Consider the following 14,047-nt stretch of genomic DNA (forward strand, 5'->3'; position numbering starts at 1 on the left):
ACCACAATCTGAAGGAAACTGCTTTTTTAAAAATAAACATATGCCAGGCAGTGCAGCAAGCCTTTAATCCCAGCACTCGGGAGGCAGAGGCAGGAGATCTCTGTGAGTTCCAGGCCAGCCTGGTCTACAAAGTGAGTGCCAGGATAGGCTCCAAAGCTACACAGAGAAACCCTGTCTCAAAAAATAAAAAATAAAAATAAATGTTTGTTGTTGTTGTTTTTGGTGGTGGTGGTTTTTTTTGGGGGGGTTGGTTTTTTCGAGACAGGGTTTCTCTGTGTAGCTTTGGAGACTATCCTGGCACTGGCTCTGGAGGCTGGCCTCGAACTCACAGAGATCCACCTGCCTCTGCCTCCCGAGTGCTGGGATTAAAGGCGTGCACCACCAAAGCCCGGCAAAATAAATGTTTTTATCTATGTATCTTATGTGTCTGTTTTGCTCACATGTATGTTTGTGCACCACAGGTGTGCCTGTTGCTTGTGGGGGTCAGAAGAGGGCTCAGGTCCCCTACAACTAGAGTTATGAATGTTTGTGAGCCACTGTGTGGGTTCTGGGAATTAAACCTGAGTCCTCTGGAAGAGCAGACAGTGCTCTAACTCACCGAGCCATGAGCTTCTGACTAGGTTTACAGTAATAGGCATACATTTCCTTCTTTGGGACAGGCTGCAAATCCAGTCAGAAAGCAGTTGGTGACCCTCTTAACAGTGGTAGCAGTATTGTGTGGGTGGCTGTGTCTTGCCTGACTGGTCACTCTTAGAGAACGCAGGTTCCAGTGCTGGGTGAGGCCAGATGCCTCTTCTTCCCCCAGTGACCTGCAGAATTCCTGCCTCTGCTGTGAAAGCTGGATGTAAGAAAGGAAGTTTCCGGGTCAGTTCTGACTTTATTTCTGTCATGCAACCAAGAGCAACTCCAATAGCTGTGTTGTCTGGGGGGTGTCTGGGGCTTCCCTGACAAACAGCTTGTAGGAGGTATCATGCACCCGGCATTTAATAGCCTATAGCTTCTTGAGAAACATTGTTCACTAATGCAGGTTGTTTCTGTCCTAACACCTTTAAAAAAAATCCTATTTTAAAATAAACTTACAAAGTTGTAGGTATTCATAAGGCTTTTCAACATGTCCTTAGTTTTTGTTAACCTATACTCCAGCCCTTTTCTCTCCCAGCAATTATAAATATCCCCCACCTCCTAAAAAAAAAGCAGTTCCTGGGCTAGAGAGACAACTCAGTGGTTACGAGCATTTGTGGTTCTTCCAGAGAGCCCCGGTGTGCTTTCCCTGCTTTCCAGCACCGCACGTGGCTCACAACCATTCATAACTCCAGTTGTAGGGGACCTGATGCCTCTTTGACCTCAGGAGGCGCTAGGCAAGCTCGTGGTACACAGATGTACATGCAGGCAAAACACCCATATTCAGACATAATTTTTTTTAATGACTGGAGATGTCATAGGTCCTGGGAGACAACCTACTACTATTGTTTTGCTTATCCAATGTTGTTATATCCTGCATGGCTCCAGGGACTTAGGCCTGACTGGGGCAATAAAGGGATGAAGAACACACACACACACACACACACACACACACACACACACACACACACACACACACACACACACAGAGAGAGAGAGAGAGAGAGAGAGAGAGAGAGAGAGAGAGGAATGTTGGGGTCAGGTGGGCTGCAACCACAACCCCTTAGAAACTTGGCATATTTATTGTCTACAGTTGGGAGAGAGGTGGGAATATTGCTCACAGCTAACAAGGAATGAGGGTTGCCTGCGTGCAGCCGGCTGACTCTAGGTAGGAGCAGCCCCTCTAGGGGAGCAGTCTTCAGGCCACAGACATCCTGGGGGAGAAGGCTATGTCGGATGTGTTTCGTGCACACTACCAGCATCCACACTTGGACCAGAGGAAGGCTTTGCTAACCCTCTGAGCCTCATCTCGGGGGTAGGATAGGAATGACCATTTTCCCACGGATCTGAGTCCTCAACACGGCCATGTTCCTGTCAGCAGCACTGGTTCACTCAGGACCTCACTCACTCAGAGCTCTCTCTCTCTCCTCCCACAGGAGATGCTGCCAACCGCCTTCTGAATATGTAAGCTTATTTCCCTAGACTGGTGCTGCCCTCAACCCTGGTCAGCGCAGCCTCTGTTTGTAGTGGGTGATGGTAACTGCAAAGACTCCACACTGGTCCAAGTGCTGAGAATACTGTTGAGTGTCCAATGAGACATTCACAGGACCTCCTTCAGGACTCCCAGGGGGCATCATGGAAGAGGGGACAGAAAGAACCTAAGAGCCGGAGGGTGGGCAGAAGCGCTATGAAGTGCTGTCTTTTGGAAATGACACAGTCATTGCACTCACGACCTCAAAACAGCCATGGACACCTGCCTAAGATGGGGCCACCAGCATTCCATCATGGATGGGGAAAGGGTTTAGGAAGAGGTCTTTGGAGTCCATGGTTGTGGAGGGAAGGAGAGCTGTTTTCATCAGTGGTGTAACTACTGGCAAGCCTCCTGTGTGCCCAAGAATAACCCCCCACACACACCAATGTTCATCTAAGTAACTAATTAAATTCAGTCGGTGGCAAAAACAAACAAAACCAGGACAAAAGACATAAATGTAGGAGGCAGACTGTTACAAAGAAGGGGGTTCCTCGGCAGAGGGGGAGGAAGGGGGTGCAGTGGGGGTGTGACAATGACTAAAATACATTATGCAATGTATGAAGTTGTCAAATGACTTTAAATATTCAACATTCAAGAAAAAATAAACTGATCTAAGAGCCAGGCAGAGTGACACAAACTTGTAATATCACCTCTCAGATGGCTGGAGGAGGAGGGTTGCTGTTATAGGCCAACCTGAGCTACATACACAGCAAGACCGTTTCAGAAATAAAATTCAGAAGAAAAAAGAAAAAGAAGTTGGTCTATATACAGAAAGTAGGAAATACGATACCAACATAATTTCCCTTCTTATACTTTATTATTCTCCTAAAATTACTTATTATTATTTTCTTTTTTCTCTTTCTCAAGACAGGGTTTTTCTGTGTAGTCCAGGCTGGCCTCGAACTCACAGAGATCCGCCTGCCTCTGCCTCCCGAGTGCTGGGATTAAAGCCGTGCAACGCCATGCCTGTAATGGGCCGTGGGCCCAAAACTATGCGGCTTAAAGCCCACCTTTGTAAGACTTTTAATGACCTGTAAGTTTGCGGCTTAAAGCCAGCTCTGTGAGCCTCCTGTAACCTGTAATTAGATACGGTTTGGCCAAGCGGAACTGCTAACTGCTTCTGTTCCGAGAAAGGGTCTGGAGCCTTTCTGTTCGCTTCTCCAAGAAAGACCACTAGATGTTCCGGCTGACAAGAAGAATGTTCCAGTCCCAGCAAATACCTGATGTTCCTTCTATTATTCCCCCCAATTCTATTGTTGCAGGGCTATTTAGGCCCACTCTAAGCCCCAGTAAATGGAGACCTTGACATTGCACAGACGGACTCTCGTCCTTTCTTACGCCGCATGGTCTCCATTCCTCTCTCGCCCTCATGACCCCTTTAGGTGACAACCCCCTCGAGACCCTCGAATAACCTGGCCTGCTGGACGGGTCACATGCCCAGCTTCATTCCCTTTATCTTGTTATCAAATAAAATTTACCTCCTCTTGAAACATGAAACACATTTACACATGTTTTTTTTTTTTTTTTTTTAATCATGCTGGATATCAAACCTTAGAGCTGAGCATACTAGAGAAGCTGCTGCCATATGCAGCAGTGCTGCTGAACCACAGCCCAGTCCTTCTCCTGGTATCTAGCAGTTTCTAGGGACTCGTATGCACTAACGAGCTTATTACTTTACAATCTTTAGAACCTGGTAGCACACAGAAGTAAGTCATGGCTTCCTGACTTTAAGTCCTGTAGCACACTTGGTTTGGAACTTTTTTTTTTTCAGAAACCCTTTGTTGATGAAAGTTTCTGCCCTGTCAGCCTGGTCCCACAACCTCTTTAGCCCCAGATAATCACACAAAGACTTATATTAATTATAAAATTGTTGGCCAATGAGGCAGTAAGATAGGCAGGCCTAGGAAACAAAGAGAATTCTGGAAAAGGTAGGCAGAGAGGGCCACCAGAACAGCCACTATGTGAGCCACCAAAGGAGTAACAGGTCTGAGCCCTTCTCCAGTTAGATAAGACCACGTGGAAATACTTAGATTAAAAGAAATGGGTTAATAATTAAGATAGAGCTAGCCAATAAGAAGCCCTAGTCATTGGCCAACAGTTTTATAACTAATATAGCGTCCATGTGTTCATTTGGGGCTGAAGGGTGGTGGGACCAGCTGGGACAAAGAACCTCTCGTTACAACCTTTCTTATTACAAAGTTGATTTAACTACCAAAATGTCTCTACTACCATCCGGTAGCCCATGCCCTTTCTGAATGAGGGGTAGATTCCCAATTGCTCAGAGTGTAAATATGAACAACTAAGGATCCCTCGGTTTGCAAGAAACAGGGAAATGCTAAGCTCAGAAATTGATTTTAGAGCAAAACAAGGTTAAATGAGGGTGCTGCCTCACACATTCAAAATGCTTCCAACTTAAAACACCTGTTACAACCAAGCTGCTGGCTGAATGAGGAAGGAAAATAAAGGTATTTGCACACAGGTAAGAAGTCAGAAGAGCTAGGAAATGTCTCCTACCTGTTTGTCCTGACAGTGTGAAGGTCTGTGGTACCCTTAGAAAAAAGCCTGATCCCACAGTGTGCACCTATAATCCCAGTGTTGGGGACAGGAGGGCCTCTGGAGCTTGCTGGCTAGCAGGTCAGGCCAAATCAGGGTTAGTGAAAGACCCCATCTCAAAGAGTCAGGTGGGAGGCCAAGAAGACGGCTCAGCAGGTAAAAGCGCTTGCCACCAAGCCTGATGGCCTGAGTTCAGTCCCAGAGCCCACATGGTGGAAAGAGAGAATTAAATCCAAAAGGGTGTCCTCTGACCTTTTATTGAACACATTCACTACACACACACACACACACACACCACATATGCACACATACACAACACACACACACTCCACATACACATACACCACACACATCACACACACACCACACACACACACCACATATACACATGCACACACATGAACATATGGACACACACACACACACACACACACACACACACACACACACACACACGAGCATATAGACACACATGCACACACACAAAAGTAGAAAGAGTATGTGCTACACATCCTTTTTTAGGAAGAAGTTTAAACTGCACACTCAGTGTAATGTGGTGTGGGAAAGCTGGAAGAAAATACTTGAGACACTGAAGGAACCAAAGTGACCCACAAGTCTACTGGAGAGAAGGCACGCCGTCTGTCTTTCACACACAAGAAAGGCACCGAGAATCCAGGAAACACAGACAGTTACACAAGGTAATCATGGCTCCCACGTGAAATGATCTAAAGCAGGGGCTGTGCTCCTCATGTCGTGGTGACCTCCAGCCATAAAATTATCTTGTTGCTACTTCATAACTGTAATCTTTCTACTGTTATGAATCACAATGTAAATACCTGATATGCAGGGTTTGCGATGCACAGGTTGAGAGCCACTGGCCCTGACTATAACATAATTAGCAATAGATTATGTATTAGAAAAGAGAACGGCAGGGTTTTTTATTTTTGAATTTATTTCATTGTACCTCTAGCAATCCTTCCTATTGATAATGAAATGCTGGGAATAATCATGTAAGAAAGATAATACAAGAAGAAGAAGAAGGCCACACAGCCAGGGATGCTGTGAGTGTGTGTGTGTGTATGTGTGTGTGTGAGTGTATGTGTGTGTGTGTGAGTGTATGTGTGTGTGGAGTGTGTGGTGTGTGTGTGTGTGTGGTATGTGTGGTGTGTGTGTGTGTGTGTGTGTGTGTGTGTGTGTGTGTGTGTGTGTGTGTGTGTGTGTGTGTGTGTGTGTGTGTGTGTGTGTGTGTGTGTGTGTGTGTGTATGGTGTGTGTGTGTGTGGTGTGTGTGTGTGTGATGTGTGTGTGTGTGATGTGTGTGTGTGTATGGTGTGTGTGTGTGTGTGAGTGTGTGATGTGTGTGTGTGTATGGTGTGTGTGATGTGTGTGTGTGTACTTCCACAGTAGCACCATGACGTGAACACACACACACATACACTAGAAAAATGTAAAAAAAGAAAAAAAGAAACAGAATCTAAACATATTTTCAAAAATATGTTTTCAGTTCAAATTATAATCATGTATACACCATTGAAGAATTTTTAACATTAAAATCATCCTATGAGTCTGGGAATCGTGGCGCACACCTTTAATCCAGCACTTGAGAGGGAGAGGCAGACAGATCTCTGTGAGTTCAAGGTCACTCTGGTCTACATAGAAAGTTCCAGGCCAGCCAGACCTAAAGAGTGAGATCCTGTATTAAAAAAACAAAAAGGAAACAAAAAACAATAAAATAAAACAAAATAAAAGTCATCGTGTACACAGTGGAGTCTAGAGATGAAAGCTGAAGAATCTATACCCTAAAGAGCCAAAGAGTCAATATGCATGAATTATAGGCTGGACGTCTAGAATCGAAGTGTTATTTCAAACACCCCCCACCCCCCCACACACACAGCCCTAAAAAGAGGAAAAGGGCAACTGTGTGAGTTAAGCCATCTTTAAAGCAAGGAGTTACAATGTCTACGAAATCTAAAAATGTTGATACAGTGTTGGATTCTTGAGCTGACTGCCGAGAGAGTAGAAGCAGAGAGGCCCTATCTTTCCAGAGAGGTTTGGGGAAGGAGGATTTGGGAGATCGTTTTTTCATCAAAAATTCTGCTAAACTTCTATTTTAAAAGTAATTGGGGCTAGAGAGATGGCTCAGTGGTAAAGAGCACTGGCTGCTCTTTCCAGAGGATCCGGTTTCAATTCCCAGCATCTCCATGGTGACTCACAATTGTCTATAACTCCAGTTCCAGTAGATCTGATACCTTCACCAATGCACATAAAATAAAATTAAATAAATTATTTAAAAAATATGTTGGGCACCGGGCATTGGTGGCGCACGCCTTTAATCCCAGCACTTGGGAGGCAGAGGCAGGCGGATCTCTGTGAGTTCCAGGCCAGCCTGGTCTCCAAAGTGAGTGCCAGGATAGGCTCCAAAGCTACACAGAGAGACCTTGTCTCGAAAACCAAAAAAAAAAAAAAAAAAGTACATGTATACTATTGACAAAAATTTCCTTATGTGAGTAAACGTTAGATTGAAATGCTTTTGTGCCGGGCGATGGTGTCGTACGCCTTTAATCCCAGCACTCGGGAGGCAGAGGCAGGCGGAGCTCTGAGTTCCAGGCCAGCCTGGTGTCCAGTGAGTTGCAGGACAGACAGGGCTGTCTAGTGAGACTGTGTGGAGAACAAGCAAATTCAAGTGCTGGTGAGCAGACACACTTGACACAGCACCGGTCAACCATCATGAAGATCATCTCTACAGATTGGCTTCTGGGAATTTCTTTCTTGGCGATACATAGAAAAGAACTGAGCTGGGCGGAGTTGACAGTCTACACATTTGAAGTTTTCCTTCGATTCCTTACAAGTCCAAGAAATAAAGGGGAGAGGAAGAGGGCAGGTTATTTGGGGGCGCTGGGCCTCACACTACAGGCGCTGTTGGCCTATGTAGCCCAGATTGGCCCAGAATTCCTGGTGGTCCTCCCACCGACGGAAATCCCCCCCCCCCGACCCGCAGTGCATTGGGATTGCAGGCATGAGCCACCATGCCCTGCAGAGGGATGGGATTTAACATGACTTAAAATGACTTTGAAGACTTGGTGGGCTTGTGCTATGTAAACTTGAAATGGCATGGAAGCCTTTTCACAGTGATGGAATTTGGGGATTTCCCGCAGCAGCTCACGTTCCCCTTTCACAGAGATGAGAGGTTGATGTCAAGTGAGCGAGGCTACACCCCAGGGCAGGGCAGGGCAGGGCAGGGCAGGGCGAGCAGAGCAGAGCGGTTAGCCGCTAAGGGGCTTTCAGAGGGCAGATGCCGACAAGTCGCTGCCAGTTGGGCCTCACCGCTGTCTCCCAGCCTCTTCCTGCTGTACGCTGGGGCCCTGGACCTACCCCTACACCAACTGCTTCTCCTCGTGAAGATACAGTGTGGTTTGGAAGATGAAGACAGACCCACCTGTACAGGCATAGCAAACAGTAATATATTGAGGAAAACTTCAAGTCACAGTAAACTCAACAGAAATCCACTGCCCTTCCCATTCTCAAGGGAAGGAATGAAGACAGGATCTTGCTCCATAGGCCCAGGCTGACCTCCAGCGCACCCTTCCCCAGCCATCGAAGCATAGGTGTGAACCAACATACCCAGATCCGTTTTTGTTTTGTAAAATTGTGCACGTGTGTACATAGTTTAAAAGTAAACAGAATCTCATCTTTCGAACACATAAAACGTGCCCTTCCCCACATATGCACAGCTTCGGCTGAGCATCAAACCCAAGTCTTTGAGATATTCTTGAATTTGTAGCACAAGTATTAATTTGTTTTTTCCCTCCTTGCACCATATAAAATAGGGGCCGTTATAGTTAGCTCCCGAATCTTCCCCGAAGGCAGGGGGGTTGAAGGCTTAGTCTCCAGCCTGTGGCTCCACAGGTGGTACAACTTTAGGAAGAGGGGTCTGGCCAGGGGAAGTTAGGTCTTGAACTGTGCCCTTGAAATACTGGAATTCGGGCCCCTTACACTCTTACTTCCTGGACATTAAGCTACAGGTTCCCTGAGCACAAACCCCCATCTTGACCACTGCTGCCAGAGCAGTGCCATGGGACTAAGCCATGAGGATGGACCCTCTTAATGTGCCCAATAAGCCTTGTCTTCTCAAAAGCTGACCATCTGGGCTCTTATGTCACATGCTCCTGCATACTTCCTTTTCTTTCTTTCTGAGAACAGGGATGGGCTCTGAGGTAAAGCCAGGCCATGTCTTCTTTCCCCAGCAGCCAGAACCAGAGCTGAGCAGAGACAGCCGTGGGTGTCTCCTGGACTGTGACCCAGAGCAGTGAGCTGAAGAGCAGGTGCCTGCCTAGACCTTGTTCTGGGCCAGGGGAGAGGTCTCCACACTCCCCGAGTCTCCACTGCGCTGGCCCCCGTCCCACACTAAGCACCTACTCTGTAGGTAAAGGGCTTGCATGGGGGGACCTGAGTTCAGATCCCTGGATAAAAGCCAGGCATGGCTGCACATAACTCCAGATCTGGAGAGTGGAGACAGGCGGGAGTTTACCGGGTAACCAGTCAATCAGTGAATGGCTATTTCAGAAAAGAGAGAAAGTCATCAATGTGTACCTCTGACCTACAAAAGGTACACAAATGAGTGAGGGTGAGGGTGAGGTCTGTCCGGGCTCCTGGAAGGCAGCCTGGCCTGGGAAGTGTGTCCCCCGCCCAGCCCCACCCTCCCACCCCCTGCCGGAAGTATGTTGCAGGTGATGGGTACATTTCAGTACACACAGACACACACACACACAAAGACACATATATACAGACACACATACACAGAGACACAGACAGAGTGAATCAATGTAAAAGGCCTCAGAACAGAATCACAGGTTATGCTTTCCGTTTGACATGTGTGTGGATGCTTGGTCACATATGTGTTCAAGTGTGTGTGTGTATACAGAGGCCAGAGGTCACTCTCAGCTGCCTATCTTCAGGAGCAGTCCACCTTGCTTTTTCAAGAATGTTTTACATGGGTTGGTGGATTGATTGTTTGTGTATATAGGTCAGGGACAACTTCCAAGAGCCGGTTTCCAGCTTTCTGGGAGACCTAGAGACTGAGCAGGCTCAGTAGCAAGCACCTTTACCTGCTGAGCCAGCTGTGGCCCCACCTTGCTATTTAATAGTCTTTAAGGGAAGCTGGCCAGCTAGCCTCAGGGATTTGTCTTCTTCCACTCCCTGTCCTGTCCCTGGGATGATGACTGGAACCGCCTTTTACATGCGTGTTGGGGATCAAACTCAGGTCTCCACGCTTTTGTGAGCTTTAGTGAGGAGTGTTCACAGGCTTGGGCACCTTGCAAGGGTCCTATAACTCAGGGGAATGCTCACAATATATTATCATGCTAAGGTTACAATGTATCATTTCAGTCTGATTCATCTTATAACTATACAGTTACATTTGTGCAGACACAGAAAGTCTAAGAGTGTGTTTTCTCTCTTAGGGTTTGGGCTGTAAACATCAACTGAAATTACTCAAGAACTAATGGAATCGTGGCAAAGAAGTCCTTGTGCACTAAGACACAGGCGCGCACACTAGGGACTGAGAACTCTGGAATCAAGGTAGGTGGGTCTGCAAGCTCAGTGAGGGCCAGGTGAAATGGCCGCACCCTGTATGTGACTGGGGACTGTTCACAGTTTCTCAGCCCCACTATCTCCCAGCCCCGTGTAATTAGGATGGTTTAGTCCAGTTCTCACTCAGGTTGCTTACTGAGAGACCTTACTGACCTTCCCTTGTTTTTACCCAGCATTGTAAACAGCCCAGCCTCTGGAGCTGGCTTCCAACACCTCTCCTCCATGGCCGTGACTTTCTTAGCCCCCCAGGAGCCAGTGGGTATGGGACTGCTCTGTCAGTGGAGGGGAACTGGGGAGACTGCTCTGTCAGCTCAGGGCTTGCTTTGCAAGCATGAGGATTTGGTCTCCATCCCTAGAACTTGGATTAAAGAAAAAACAAAACAAACAAACAAAAAGCCAGGCATGGAGGGACACACAACTCAGCGCTGGGGAGGCAGAGATGGCCTGTGAGGCTCACTAGCCAGCCAGCATCCAGGCCTATGAGACCATTTCTCAAAAAACATGCTAGACAGCTTCTGAAGAATGACACCTGAGGTGGCTTTTGGCCACCACACAAACAGAGAGAAGAGAGGAAACAAAAGAAGGGTGTAGGTGTCATCACCATGAGATGTCTTAGTTAGGGTCACTGTTGCTGGGACAAAACACCACAGCCAATAGCAAGTTGGGGAGGAAAGGGTTTATTGGGCTTATACTTCAGCATTGCTGTTCATCACTGAAGGAAGTCAGGACAGGAACTCAAACAGGGCTGGAACCTGGAGGCGGGAGCTGACACAGAGGCCATGGAGGGGAGCTGCTTACTGGCTTGCTCCTCATGGCTTACAAAGCCTGCTTTCTCATAGAACCCAGGACCAGCAGCCCAGGGATGGCACAACCCACCATGGGCTGGGCCCTCCCCATCAATCACTAATTAAGAAAATGCTCTACAGGCTTGCCCACAGCCCAATCTTCAGGAAGCATTTTCTCAATTGAGGTTCCCATTTCTCAGATGACTATAGTTTGTGTCCAGTTGACATAAAACTAGCCAGCACAGGTATGGAGACAATCCACACAGGGCATGCCATCAGTGAGACTGTGGATGATGGGAGAGGTGTCCTCCCAGGGTGCAGCTGTTGTGGATTGGCTCTGAGATCCAGGACCGGTGCTGAGGCCCTCCTTCAGCTTATGGGCTGGCGGCACGTGGCCTCCACTGCAGGCCTGACCACTTACTGCTCCAGCAGCAAGATCTGCCTTTGAAAACGACTGAAATTATGGGTGTTTTTTTTCTTTTCTTTTCTTTCTTTCTTTTTTAGTCCATCTATGTAACTCATTAGCATCAGAAGACTCAAATATTGAATAAAAACAATTTCTTCCCTTCTACCATGTTCACGATGTTCTGCTTTCTATTCAGAAATCAGACAGCAAGAGCAGAAGAGTGGCTGTTTGGAGGCCGGTGTGCTGGGGAAGGCCCCGCCCCTCGCTGCAGGGGTCCCCTTTGCACAGCCCAGGAGGCAGCGGCTCTGCTGTTTGACTCTCACCAGCATTGCTGTTTCGCTTCTCTGCTCTTCGTCTTGAACCCCGCTGTCTGTCTCTGGGTTTTACATTATTTGTGCTAAACAGCCTTACAATAAAGCCCAGCTTCATCAAAAATTAAATGAGTTAAAAGACAATACTAGATACTGTAAGATCCTGGCCACAGATCTATCCTTGTCCTCCACAAAACAGAAAGAGCCTCCATCCATCAGAACAGTGGGTTTTGTAAATTAAAAACAAGGAAATGACATAGAAAAAACAAACAAACAAAAAACCCTGACTGACTATGATCAGGTTGCATCTGGTTATTTGTTGAGTAAAGATTAAACAGACGGGCTTCCTTATGCTCAGCAGACAGCAGTCTGCTTTTTCAAGAAAAACTGGTCTGTCAGGGTCATACCAGCGTCCTTACAGTTAGATTCTGGGTCTTTCTTGGGGTGTGAGAGACTATTTTGCTCTGCTTGTTCCTGCAAAGGCTTTTAAGCCAATACAATGGCCTCCTGTAATTTTCCACCAACATTGGGTAAAACCCACCTGCCTGCGCCCCGAGTGCTGGGATTAAAAGCGAGTGCCACCACCACCTGGCTTGAATTTACTTCTCAAGTGGTTAGGAAAAAAACCAGAATGTTGAAGACCCACAGTTCCCCAGGACACCTCCTGTTCTGCAACAGACACCAGGCTTATTGGGTCCCAAACAGCTCAATGGGAGAATGAAACAGGAAGAGCACACATACTCAGTGTGACTTAGCCACATCAGGAACTCTGCGTTCTGCAGTCCACGGGAACACGGGAATATTAGGTCATATAAGCTGGGGGCTCAGAAGGCCAGCACTGCAGGCCTATGGAAGCAGCAGAGTGGAGGGCGGCCTCCCGCCGGAAGCACGTGGGTCAGAGGCAGGAGAGGTGTGGTATTGTGTGCGGCGGTGTAGTGTGGGGGGGGGGGGGGGCACCTTCTGGTGGTCATGGCACAGCAGGGTAACCAGGGCTGGCCAGAACAGAACTTTAAAAAAGTTAGTAGTAGGAAGGGGTTTGTTTTTTCTTTAACGTTCCCAACACAAAGAAACAATGTCTGAGATGACAGACTCTGTGTGTGCGTGTGTGCATGCGTGCGTGCATGTGTGTGTGTGTGTGTGTGTGTGTAGTCATTACACATTGTATACAAGTCCTGAAGGGTCACACTATGTCCCACAAATATGTGTAATTACTATGTATCAATTTAAAAATACATATATTTTTTGAAGTAGGGCCTCTCCCCATTGTACTGTCTCTCATGGAGCTTGTTATGTAGACCATGGTGGCCTCGAACTCAGAGAATAAAGGTTGCAGCGTGCGCTAAAGGATGAATCAGTCCGTGATGGTAAGATTTCTTTATTCAAGAAAGCACCAGGGCAAAATGCAGGCCAGAGCGAGGTCACAGGAACCCAGCAAGCTCGGCCAGACAAAGAGGGGCCAGGGTCTCCACGTGCAGCCTTTAAGAAGCTTCCCTTACCTTAGTCACCGCAGCTTTCCTTCACCACGCCCTTATGGGCGAGTCCCGGGTCCACCTGGTACCTGTCTCAGGACTATTGGGCGGGGCTAGGGTGTCTCCCTACAATTTCCCTTTTAGTCTAAAAGAGGATTAAAACTTAATAGTGTAAAACGTCTAAACTTAGCAATCATAAAGGTGAAATACAAGAAGATACAATAATCTGCTATGACACATCCTATGTCTATTCCAGCTAAGTCTTAAAGTCATGTGGAAAGGGTGTCTAACTTGAACACCTCCTTCCAATCCCAACTCTAAACAATAAGAAGGTCATTCTTAACTAGGCTTACACTACCCTAATAAACAATAATGGGGAACGGGGGCGTAGCGTCTTCTAGGTTACTTCCTGCTGAAATGTGACGATGGTAGCCGTGTGGGGGCCTCAACAGTGCTGGGACTGAAGGTGTGCACCACCACCCCTGGTTTACAAAGGCCGCTAGATGGGGCAGGTGCACCTGGCACTGTCCTGCCATTGGGTGCCTGAGTTTCAGGCTTTGGCGTGGTCTCCAACTCTGCATCTCAGCTCTAACCCTCCCACTCTGGAGCCACTTTCCTAACAAATCTCTCCTGGAACCTCTACCCTACAAGGCAGAGAGCCCTACCTTCTCTTGCAGATATGGCATGTCCATACAGTAGCCCACAATGACCTATCTGTGATTTAGCATTGAGTTTACTGTGTGTGGTGGTTTGAATGAGAACGGCTTCCATAGGCTCCTCTAT

Source organism: Cricetulus griseus, chromosome 2 (assembly GCF_003668045.3).
Source record: "Cricetulus griseus strain 17A/GY chromosome 2, alternate assembly CriGri-PICRH-1.0, whole genome shotgun sequence".
Classification (NCBI taxonomy): Eukaryota; Metazoa; Chordata; class Mammalia; order Rodentia; family Cricetidae; genus Cricetulus; species Cricetulus griseus.